This window comes from Rhyacophila brunnea, unplaced genomic scaffold (genome assembly GCF_057557595.1).
Source record: "Rhyacophila brunnea isolate RB1 unplaced genomic scaffold, BYU_Rbru_1.0 scaffold_7, whole genome shotgun sequence".
In the NCBI taxonomy this organism is placed as follows: Eukaryota; Metazoa; Arthropoda; class Insecta; order Trichoptera; family Rhyacophilidae; genus Rhyacophila; species Rhyacophila brunnea.
Window position 1 is genome coordinate 2,759,658 of NW_028233339.1, and position 12,926 is coordinate 2,772,583.

The window sequence follows — 12,926 nt, forward strand, 5'->3', positions numbered from 1 at the left end:
AAGATGAGATATCCTAAGCTTGCCGGCAGCACCGAGTTTAGTTTATTTGAGGCTTTCTAGCGATTAGTAATGCAGAACTTAGATATATAATTTGATTTATTATGGCGTATTGAAAATCTGTGTTATTAAAAATCTATCAACATAATAGAGATAGGACCATTTCAATATTAAATTTATATTTTTCCTGAAAGGTCATAGCTATATTTATCGTTGTTCTGTTTTGTCAGTGTTCTGTTCTGTCATGTTCTGTTTTGTCATGTTCTGTTTTGTCACTGTTCTGTTTTGTCATGGAACCGTAATTGAACTTGAACCACTCACGTAACAGCGCACGTAATAATATTAATGCCAGCAGGTATTCGCAAAGGCAAAAATTATATCTCAAACCGATTACTTCACATCGTAAACAAAATCTACCATCTAAAAAATACACCGAGAAATCGTAGGAATGTTATTCTTTAGGACAGGTGCAATGTTATAGCGTTGGTGAGCTTTATAATAATAAAATAATAAACGAAGTGGAAAACGAAATGAGTCACCATATTAAATTCCTATTCCTAAGAATTTGTTTCGTCGATGCCAACAATGGCGGCTTGAGGAAAAGTTTCACAAGGATCTGTTCGGAATGTTTTGTAATAATGTCATCGAACCGAGCAATAAATTTAACGGGGTGGGTATGTTCATAATTAAATTTTTGCCTGGAAATGTATCTATTACTAACATACTGAAATAAATATATAAAAAAAACTATTAATCATAAAAGGGTACACATTTATACATTATAATTACAGGTTTCTTTTGTTACATTTGTTTAATACAATGTATTCTAACGATTTCCGCACGCCCTAATAATAATATATATAATATCGAAGTAAGTACCTAATAATATTATAATGTTTCTGCTTAGAGCGGAATGCACAATCTAAGATTTCGATCCTAAGGATAAGTCGCCGAAAAGCATGACTTAACTATAGACAATCCTGAGTATAGAGTTAAGGAATCCTCAACCATAGACTATTTTTGTTATGAACACGCCTCCTTCTGTATTACCATTTACCACTGACAGCTGCTGTCAAAATAAATTCGCATATCTATAAAACAGTCCATACACTCAAATTCATTTAACAATGTATCTCAATATGGTTATTCATAGTGTTAATTCGTTTGGCATGTACTTGCAGAATATTATTTTACTTTTATACGCCAACCCGCAGAAATACAAAATGCCAGGTGAAGAATGACACTTGACGCTAGTGTAACCATGTTAAAAATATATCTTACGGTGCCTGTGGAATCACGTATAATGACTCATAACGGAAACATAAGAGTATTATAATTAAATATTAATATGTATTTATAGTTATTGCATTTATAAAATGTAGTTGTCATATTTTTGTCATCGTTTAACAATTATAAAATATTTTACCTAAACTATAGGAAAGAGAATTTTTAAAGATGGTATTATTTTCAATAGAAATGATCTTAACTAAGGACAATGTTTCTGCATAGTGTTTTCTGCTAAGGAAATTTTAGTTATGACAAATGTTTCTGCATTCCGCTCATAGTCTGTTGGTTTTAATTTGCGGATACATATTATTATACCTATAGCTAATTCAAAATCACCAGCTTACTTAGTTTGTCTTTTATGATTTGGCATAATTCTGTGACTCAACATAATAGGTCCTGCAGTGACATCAATTGGCGAAAATAATAAATGAAAGCTCGAACGGTAATGCAGTTTACTGCAATTTCACTTGTTTTAAAAACAAATGAGTCATGCTGTCACTTTTTCACTTGTTCCTTTTGATTCCATCATTAAACATAAACAATTAAAAATAGTTCTGTGTTTTTATTATTTGCGAATATTCTTTCACACAATAAAAGTTATAATTATAAGTAACTAAAAAAACACTACAATCCATAGTCTGAATCGAAACTGTTCATCCAAACACACATTGAAAATATCAACTTGTGAATTTGCAAGACCCGGGATTCGACATTTCTCCAGGACCCGCTACATTATCTATGGGAGAGTAAGTACTTTATTTTAATGGATCATTATATTATTTACAAAATATGATGATTACGTTTTAAATGTTACAAAAATTAAGGCGTTTATAAATGAAATCTTCATAGGTTATATTATTATCTTCCCTTTTCATATTAAATTCAACATGATAATTCTCTTGATTAGATATATATTTTTTAATGTCCGATCCCGATAGGATCAATATGGGCCTCCACAGAGTGGAGGTTTGTATTGACAGATGTTGTTTTTTTACGAGAAATGGATGTCAGCCACTTGCTCAACCTATTAGGTCCATACCCTGACACACACAAATTGAAAAACAATATGTGTACTTTGTCAGACCCAGGATTCGAACCTGGGACCCAAGGCGTGATAGTCCAACGCTTAAGCCGCGCGGCTATTAGGATCGGACATGGTCGGGAAAAAAAGTAATATATTTTGTCAGAAGTGTTTTTAAAATTATGTATGTTACCTACATTCTTAAATCTTGTGAATTATTCGTTGAATAAAAAAATAGTTAATCAAAAATACTTTGATATTTATGAATATTTCAGGTACCTATACAGTTACTTAAACCTTTCATCAGTTTATTAACATTGCAAAGAGTTATTTAATATATACATTATAGTAATTACATATTATAGTCATTTCGTCATTCTTTAGCGATGGTGCCCACAGACGCGTCGGGCGCGCGAGGTCGGCGAATGCAGTGTTTATTCATAACCATAATCACACGTCTCTTCCCGCGCATTACCCTTCACCTATGTTATAAGCGGCGCAAGCAGCACAAAATAAATATTATTACATCGCCTCTCATAACAAAGCAATAAAAATATTATATTATTTCGGGCTTGTAATTAAAATTTACGACGACATTCTTCAACCAGCGATAAACTGAACACGCAATAAAATAAAACAATGACTTCTCTGTAATTAAATAATTGCTTTCCGCCCGTCGATCGACAATGCCTCGCGCAGCGTGTTTTGGTCAATGAATGGACTCCATTGTATTTTCTTTCATTCGTATCGCCGAGAAGCGGTGATTCGCGAAAAAACGATGATTCATGCGGCGCGCGCGTATAATGCGTCGCCATATCCAGTGGGCGCTGGCGTATTTGATTACGTTGTATTTTCAATGATTTATGCGCCACTTGTAGAAATTTTGCGCGAGTGCGGCGCCTGACGCGTTCTGTGGGCACCATCGCTAAGGGCACAATAAACCTTCGTCATTTCCAATCATTCATCAACAATTACGTAACCATAAAAGTTATTAATTGCCTGCAAAAATCGTTTATCAAACCCTTTTATAGTATTCATCATCATCCCACTTGTATTTTATTTAGTAGTAAAATTATTGTTAATTTCATCATTCGTTAATGAAATAGGTTTAGGTAGGTAATCAGATAATGATTATCATAACGTAAATCCTTTGCTGTCATGCTACGAGTATAACCAGTTTGAATTATTATTATTAAATTATGTTACTTGTTAGTTCCGACTACACAATGGTAATTATTATGTGACACGTCATGTTGAAGTATTTCAGAAATATTTCATAAATATCTAAGGTCAGTAAAGGAAGGATGTTTGTTCCATAAATTATTTGATAAACTTGTAGAATTTTACTTGTGAACTTTTATATCTATTTCTCACGTATTGCAGGGTTTACGCCACGGGTTGAGCGGGAGGCGCAAGTGTCTTTCAGACCTGCTGATTTCACTAAAATTGAATTTGAGTAATGTGTAAAAGTAAAAAATGAAGAATTTGAGTTATCTTTGAAATACAATAACAATTCTCTTGTAGGTATTCCACACTCGGTCTTTATCGAGCGTATCGCGGGACCCTACAATTGGTGATGTGAAGCATCTGAAACAATTGGACTGGGAGTGTCCTGGGAGAACATGCCCAAGACTTAGGTTGCTACGCTCAAAGTGAGCTCTGACTGAGTTTAATGAGTTTATTTTAATGCAAAGTGCCAGGAAGAGAAAAGCACATGGAAATTACGAAAAGAAAATGAAGTTACGTTGTGTATACAGCAAAGAAATACGGTCATACGGACAGCAAAAATTATGTGAAGAGATCTTCACGCCTGCAGTAAGACGCCATTTTTTTTAAGCTATACAATATAATAAATATAATGGCAATTTGGTGAGATGTGTTTTTAACGGGAATTTATAATAGAGTAACATGTCCAATCAATTACCCACTATTTATTAATCAGCGCACTATGGAATAATATGTTGAAATGATTATGCAATAAATTGCGAATCCGCTATCTCATAAATTACGAAATCATAATACTGAATGATTCTACGTAAAAATGTATATTTAATAAATAGTATTATAATTAAGATCTGGGTCACAGGAATCTGATGACAGCCATACTCTTATCTAAATATATTAATAACTTTTTTTGTGGTCAATAAATGTTAATTTAACCAAGATAAAACAAGAACGAACGGTAGATACGTCTTATCCTAAAAAACCTACAGATTATCTAGGCTAGGCTCATAAAGATATTCCAAATTCTTAATTTTTCATCTTTTCACAGCACTTCGGTCCTTGAAACGTATTTATGCACACACCGCTTTTAAAGAATATCTTTATTATTTATTATTTTGATATTCGATCAAATATCAGGGAATAAGCAGGGTTTTGAATGTGGGAGTGTCCTACGAAAATTAAACACACATTATAGACGTGCAATAGTGTGTTGCAACCTTCAAATTGTTGTTGTTGAATGAGTGGTCAGTGCATAAGCCGAGAGCCGTTGTCAAAACGAAGGACAAGCTAATGAGAATGACGTATTTTTGACAAGTGTTTAAGTTTATCACATATTCTTCCACACTAGATATCGGTTGCATGTTACTCCACACGCGTAAGGTATTTGAGTTCCCATTAATTCAGTGTTCCCAGCACATCTATCCAATATACAAGACAGCTTTCGGCCGCTACGGCAGCTATCTAGGGTATGTTTGTATCGAAGTATTAGCACTAATTGTAACAATTACAATAAATTAGCCGTCTAAACTGTTAAAACATAGCACTTATTGTAACAATTACAACTACCTTGTTGTAATTGTTACAATAAGAACAAGTGCTATACAAACCTACCCTAGATAGCTGCCGTAGCAGCCGAAAGCAGTCTTGTGTATAGCATAGATGCGCTGATGCGTGTGTTTCTATATAGGTACATGTTTTAATATATTATTGATTAATATTAATAAAACGCATTTTTTTGTACTTATTCCTCTTTTTTATTTAATAAATTTGGACCGGTTTCGTCCGCCTTAAAGGGACATTTTCAACTGAACAATAAAACAGGTATATGTATACCAAAACAAAATCATAAAGGCGACATAAATAATCTACTGATATCATCGCATTATCCGTCCAATAATACTTTGTGACAATATTATTGTTTTGGTAAATACCTATTTTATTATTTAGTTGAAAATGTTCCTTTGAGGCCGACGAAACCGGTCCAAATTTATTTAATAAAAAAGTGGAATAAGTACAAAAAAAATGAGTTTATTAATATTAATCAATAATATAATGCAGTTCCACTATGTATTGACAGTTAACACAATAAAATAAATGTTTTAATATATTATGTATAACAAATATATCTACATTTTTTTAAAATTATTCGACTTGTAAGTTCAGTTTCATTCGTTGATTACAAATTTAGCAATTATTATACCTTAAAAAAATGTTTACAATATGTTTCATCCTTAGTCATGTCGTATTATGAAGCGTGCACGATGCTTTACAATAAATTTAATTAACAATGTTCATGAGCATTAAATGCATTTTTTTTATTATTGTTTAATCGAAGGTTTTCAGTTGCACTCTTTTGTTTACGATGCTTACGTCACAGAGATGCACAATATTGCTCATTCGTGCATTTAACTGTGAGTCATTCATTTTCTTAATACCGGATGACGTTTTGAATCATTGGAAAAGTATGCGAGGAAGGTATCCCTAGGATTTAGTTATTGTCATAATTAACCGCCCGATTAATATGTGTATTTATTTATTAAAAAATTATAATATAAATTAATAATTATCTACGTAGTAGAATTTCATTTAAAATAGTATAGGTATAATACCTATTATCTGTATTTAATAAATAATATATAGGTACGAGCATACTTGTTACCCGTCAAAATCGTTGGTTATTAATGCTTTGATAACTTATAAAAAGAGTTGATATTTCTTAGAATTTATTATGTAATGTATAAATGCATACATTCGTAGTTATAAACAAGGATACTTGAACTCCGTAATATGCGATGTGCTAGGTAATAGGTATTTATATAATCTTCCATAGTATTTAAAAAAAGGTAAAAACAAATACTAATGCGCAAGCCAGTCGCCACGGACCAATACCTGCATGAAATTCCTCAAATATTAACAATTTTGAATGCGTGTTTCGTTTACGTAACAAATTTTAATGTACATTAAAGTATAGACATATGTATTAAAAATAAAATATTATTTGACACGTGTTAAAGTTCATCCTATATTTCTCCATACTCGAGAAGTGTACCCTTATACAGCCACACCCAGAAATTAATCTACTTCTGTAATGTAATTTTAGTAAAGTATGGATGAATGGTTAGCCTGATTATAAAGACATTGATAAAGAAGAATAAAATCAATAGTCATGGCTCCCACAAGGGGGAGCTGACAGGCGGCCTGTCATGGTAGGTTGACCAGTTAAGTGAGATAAACAAACACCACAAATTTGATCTAATGGTAATAAAGTCGCCTGGGACGCTATTTCACGGGCAGTGTTTTATTTTTTAATTATTTTTTGTGTGTTTCCTGACTAATTAAATTTACTATTTATCCAATATGGCGAAAGGTCGCATGTTGCTTGGCTATCACAAAAGGGGGTAGCGATAAGTGTTTTATAATACGATACTAACAGCTCAATAATTCAAGTGGATTTATTTAGAAATATAAAAATACACGGAGCACCCTTAAGTTAATCACGCGGAACCCTGGTGTTCCAGGGAATAGCATTTGGAGAACACTAATGTAGAACATTACACTACGCTTAACCTTAGCGATAGGTTGGGGGGGCCCGCTTTAGGATATGGGGACCATGTCAATAGTTTAGTATGTATTAGTTTACTATTTTACCACGTTTTTATTAGCTCGTATTCTTGTTTGTCCGGTACAGATTTTTTCTTGTGCAGTACAATTTTTTTTTATTTGTCCAAAATTTTCAACTAACTTCCCGGCTAGCTAGACATTTGAAACTTTTAGAATATATCAGAACACGATGCCAATGCATTTTTTAATACTTTTAGCCATCTTTAAGTAGAATTGAATTCATTTTCAGTTAATTCTGTTTTGTATGAAAAGTTATTTCGACACCATTATTGGTTGCTTTAATACACGTAATTAATAATTGCACGTAGGTATATATTAAATTATTAATATATACGTGCGTTACTATGGAAATCAATATGGCATGTCAAAATGAATCATTATTTCTATCAAGTACATTTTTTTTTGATCGTTTAAGCTAGTCAAGTCAAGTTTATATGATTCAACAGAAAATTTAAAAACGTTGTATATAAAAAGTTCTTTTTATTTTGTAATTATGTATTATTAATCCCTTGTGGACTACGGTTGTTTACGACATCAGCAGTTGCAGTCTCTGTAATGAACCATAATATGACATAATTGGATAATGTACGAGTATTAAGAAATTGTATTGGAGACAAACATAGAATAATTTATACAGATTAAGAAAACAATAGGTAATAATGTATTTGATACGCATTTCATATAAAATATGAGTAAAGTATTTAGTAATTAATGATTTACGATTAAGTGATTTAACAGCATTGGTATTCTGAAATACTGTATTGTGGCATTGGATAACGTGGGAATTGAGAAGACTTATCAGTATGTTTATCTTGTTTTTTTTTTTGAAAATAAATAAGAAATAGTAAATTAATTATTAGATATACTTACATACAAAATTTTGAAAACACTTCTGAGAAAATATATTGTAACCCAGTGGTTCCCAAAGTTGACTGGGCTCCGACCCATCTAACAAAAATTACCAATCTTGGGACCCACCTCTTAGCTGTCTTAGAGAAAAGAGGGCATAGATATTGGTAATGCTCAGATTCCCTAGTGGCGAGTCGTAGAACTACTTAATGCTGTCGTATTTGTTCTAATTATTGAAATAAAAAAAATATTTTTTATAAGTGTTAACAATATGAATGAAAGACTTTTGAAATAAGAAACACAACTGAATAAAAAAAAAATATTACTTAAATACCTACACCTGCAAGGTTTTTTTTACAAAGTTATTTCAATGGGAAGGATGCATTTGTTTCTTATTTTTCTTCATTACAGTTTCAGCATCAACTTCAACTTTAGTTACTTTTAATCGCAGCTTCATCGAACAGGCAAGGATAATTATCAGCAACTGAGAGCCAGAATTTCCTTAACTGTTTACGATTGAAACTTTATTTTATCACAATATTTTACGTAACTTAAGTTTATTTCAATTTTTAGGAATTATATATAGCTGAATGAAATATCAAATTTATCAGTTCCTATTTTTTTTAATTCATGTGTACAGTGGCGAGGGCCCATTCAATATTCGCTCGCGACCCACTGGTGGGTAGCGACCCATAGTTTGGGAAACCATGTTGTAACCAATAGAAAAAAATCTTTTTGAAAATAGTAAGACACCGAATTGAACCTGCATCTCTCGGGTTTCGCGTCCATGCACATAGATCACCATGCTATAGGCGCGATACTTAATTGCGATTTTTTTTAAAACTAATTGCTCTTAATACTCTCTGAAGCGCTACTGCACCTATTATTTTTTTTTAATATTATTTCTTTGTTTTAAATGTCATGTTGTGAACGTCTTAAATTTACAATTTTCACTGTATGTAATATAAATAAAATTTAATTTGATACGATGGAAGCGTATATTGAAGCGAAAAAATAGTTGCGTTCATTGAATGGGACTTGAACCCATAACCATAGCATTCCTGGCGATGTGCTATATTAATAAAGAATGTTAAGTTTTTAAATCGTACTGTTGATTTAAACAAATAAAAAATTTTGCCCAGGTAAAAACTCAGCCTTTAAAATAAGTAATGATACTTTGCCGGTTTGAAATTTAATTTATTAATTATTATATGTCCAATATATATATTATTATATATATTATCAATATATTTCATTGATTACATAATATACACTAACGCCAATAAGATGAAATCGTGATGATGAACCAACAACGTCAATAAATTGCTGATGATATGATAATACTTTAAAAATACTCTTTCTCATCATCAACACTACCACGAAATCTTTGTAATTGGACAGATATTGTTAACGTTGACTTTGAATTTAACCCGGATAAGAGTGTGTTTTGAAAAGCGATACCTGGAGAAGAAGCGACGAAGGTTTATAAATAGTGAAACATCGATGACATCAGCTGTTGATGATGGTGTGGATCTCATTCAAAAATAATGAGTCAGCGTGAACTATCTTCGCACCGTCGCGGAGCTTCGACCGATATTAACAAAGGTCAAGAAAGTCAAGTGCGGATTGCATATTATATTCGGGTGGAGTATAAACGAATCGTCAACCCAGTTTTATCTTATCTGAAGGCACGGTTTATTAGTTTTGAGTATGTAAATACAAATATATATACATCTATAATCTGATGTGGATCTTATCTACCTCCCGAAGATGTATCGTATCGGCTCAGTTTTTTTATTAGGAGGATATTAATTAATCAGTTGCTCAACATATTTTTGTTCATTCTCTCAATCTAAATACACAATTAAAAACAATATGTGAATATCAGAAATACGATATATTATTATACTTGCAGGTAGCAAATAATTCAGGTATTTGATTAAAATCTATAACAGTTCATATTGCACAAATACAACTTTACTGGCAACATTAAAATAAAAATATATTTCTGGAATGACAAAATTAGTTTTTTTTTAATATTTTGGGGGAGGCAAAGGTGGCCAGGTGGTAAAGGGCTTTAATGGCGGGTCGGGCCGCTTAGGATGGAAGCGGGGGGGGGGGGATCCACTAGTTGAGATATAACTTTTTAAGAAAGATTTCGTGACTTTTTTATTTCTCGAGAATTCTCGAGATCAGCAATTTTTTGATTTCTCGAGAAATTTGAAAAAAAAACCGTCTGGAATCAAAGTAGAGAGCATTGTATTTAGCTCTTTCGGCTAATATAACCGAGATATCAAACTGTATTGGGCATCTTAGCCTAGTGACGATTTCTCGATTTCTCGAGAAACTTAGTAACGATTTATCGAGAAATTAGAATTCTTGAAATTTCGGAAAATTAACTTTCAACGACCTCTATTTTCTCAGCGGTTATCCGTTTGCTTAGGGACATATTCAACCCATTGTCATTAACTCTTTATAACAATTAAAATAATAAAATTATGACGAAATCTGCTATTACGCAATGATTTGAAAAGCACCGGGATACCACCTAGTATATTAATAATGTATCTACCTGTACAACTATTTGGTATAAGAAGATTCTAGGCCAGATATTTCTTGAAAATAACCGATGACGACAAGGGTCAGTATATTATTTACTACGAATTTCTTTAGAAGAACATAAAAAGTTAATATGTTCTGATAAATGTTGCGGTTAGTTCAATATACGACTATCAATCAAAGTTTAGTAGAAACCCACGACCCCACGATTAACATTTAATAATGAGTTGTGTATAATCAAAACTAGATCCATGCGTAATTCAATACAGTAATATGGATCAATTAATGAAAAAAAATGTGTTATCAACTATTATTATCAAATTTACAAATCAATTCTTAAATATATTATAATATACACAATAAATCAGTATGTTTATATAAGACGTTTTCTGTTATTAGATTCTAATTTTGAATCATGGATAGTTTTAGTTTTGATTCCATATAACTGAAATAAACGAGATTGGTCGGCATTATTTATCTATTTTTTGTTGTTGATAATTTTGTCACTATGCTTATTAATAGGGACATTAATTGATTAATACGATCAATATGTCATACATAATATGTATTATGTTTTATACTTACTAATCATTCGGTAAAAGGTGGAAGATTATTTGAACTATAACAAAACTAGAATAAGTTTTCCTATATTATGAAATAATTATATTTGCATTCACAATATGTATATGATCGCGCTTTTCCATCCCATTTTAATTTATATTTCTAGAAGTTCTCGTAAAATACCGTTTTGTTATATTCATTGACATAATACGTTCAGTTTAAAGTTAATAACAAAGAATAAAAATTAGAACTACCGGACGAGTAATTTATTTAATTCCATTTGTTTTATCGACAAAGTTGAATATAATACATTTATAGATCTAAAGTATTAATGATGTAGAAAACCACCTTCTAAAGAATAGAGGCTTCCCAGATGTGGATTTATATATCTTTAAAGAGAGTCTTCACATACTGAAGGTAATAATAGAATAATATTAGATGCGCATAATATATAAATAAGAAATGATTGTAAATCCTCCATTCGAAGCATGATTTTTTTGTCTGAAATAAATAATCACGCTTTCAAATATATTATATCATTTATTTAGGTTTACTTACGGCATTCAAACCCGTAACTCACAGCTAACTACGGACGTTCTGCCACTACACCACCGTGTGCACTGTATTAATAGTGTTACTTAATATTCTAGCAAGATTAAACGATTCATTAAAGTTGTCCAGCGCATCTATTCTATACACAAGGCTGCTACTGGCGGCTATCGAGGATAGTTTATCATATTTATGTATTGAGGTATTATAATTGTTACAATAAGTTAGCTGTCTAAACTGTCAAAACTGTCTATCTCGCTCTAAAAGTTAACACAGTCAAGAGAGGTGCTCTTAAAAAAAAGCATTTTTTGATAGTTAGGACGGTTAACTTATTATGATACATAAATATAATAAACACTACACTCGATAGTCGCCGATAGCAGTCTTGTATAGAATAGATGCGCAGCTGACAAAATGGCAATGAGTCTTAGAGTACAATTTTAGTTATAAACTAATATCAAAGTGTAGGCACTAAACGATCTGTAATTTCGGTTGGAAGATGATCGCAGGTGCTTCGGAAACCTTCACTCAATAGTGGATTGACCCTAGCTGATGATGACGATATTATTCTGTTTTTATCAAATGTGATAATTTTATTACACTCCACCCTTTTATGCAGGTTGTATACAAAAAAAACTGCATTTTATTGCGCTCTGTGGCTGCATCGCTAAGCTCATGAGATCATTTTTCTTTTGGGGTTGTAGATAAGACGTTTTAAAATGTATGTGAGATGCACGTACAACTTTACGAAAACCGGCCCTCGGGTTAGATAAGATGATTTATCACGGTGCATTTGGCCGATAAATAACCTGTCTTTATAGGTTCGCAATAAGTGATGATATAAACACAATAAAACTGAATAAATCAACGCCGTCTGTTTGCTGAGTTATGTTATGTGATAAAGAAGACTATTGTAACGTTTTATTTTTAGCACTTTTTGTAGACAGATATCTAAAATGATTTAAGTAGATATATATTAAGTTATTCGTGTGTAATATTATTATATCACATTGAAATGCTATGTTGTAATATTCCGCATGGTCATTGAATTAATGAGATATTTTGCAGTATGCAACTATTTTTTAATTGTAGTACAGAATACTGTAGTATTAACTATAAACAGTAGGTATAAACGTATTTTACTGACCTTTTTGCAAGTTATGATATACGTAGGTATTTAAAATAAAGAATCATACCCACTGTCTTAAATCGTGTGTATAATTCATTGAATAAAAAAAAGTATAATAATTAAAAAAAT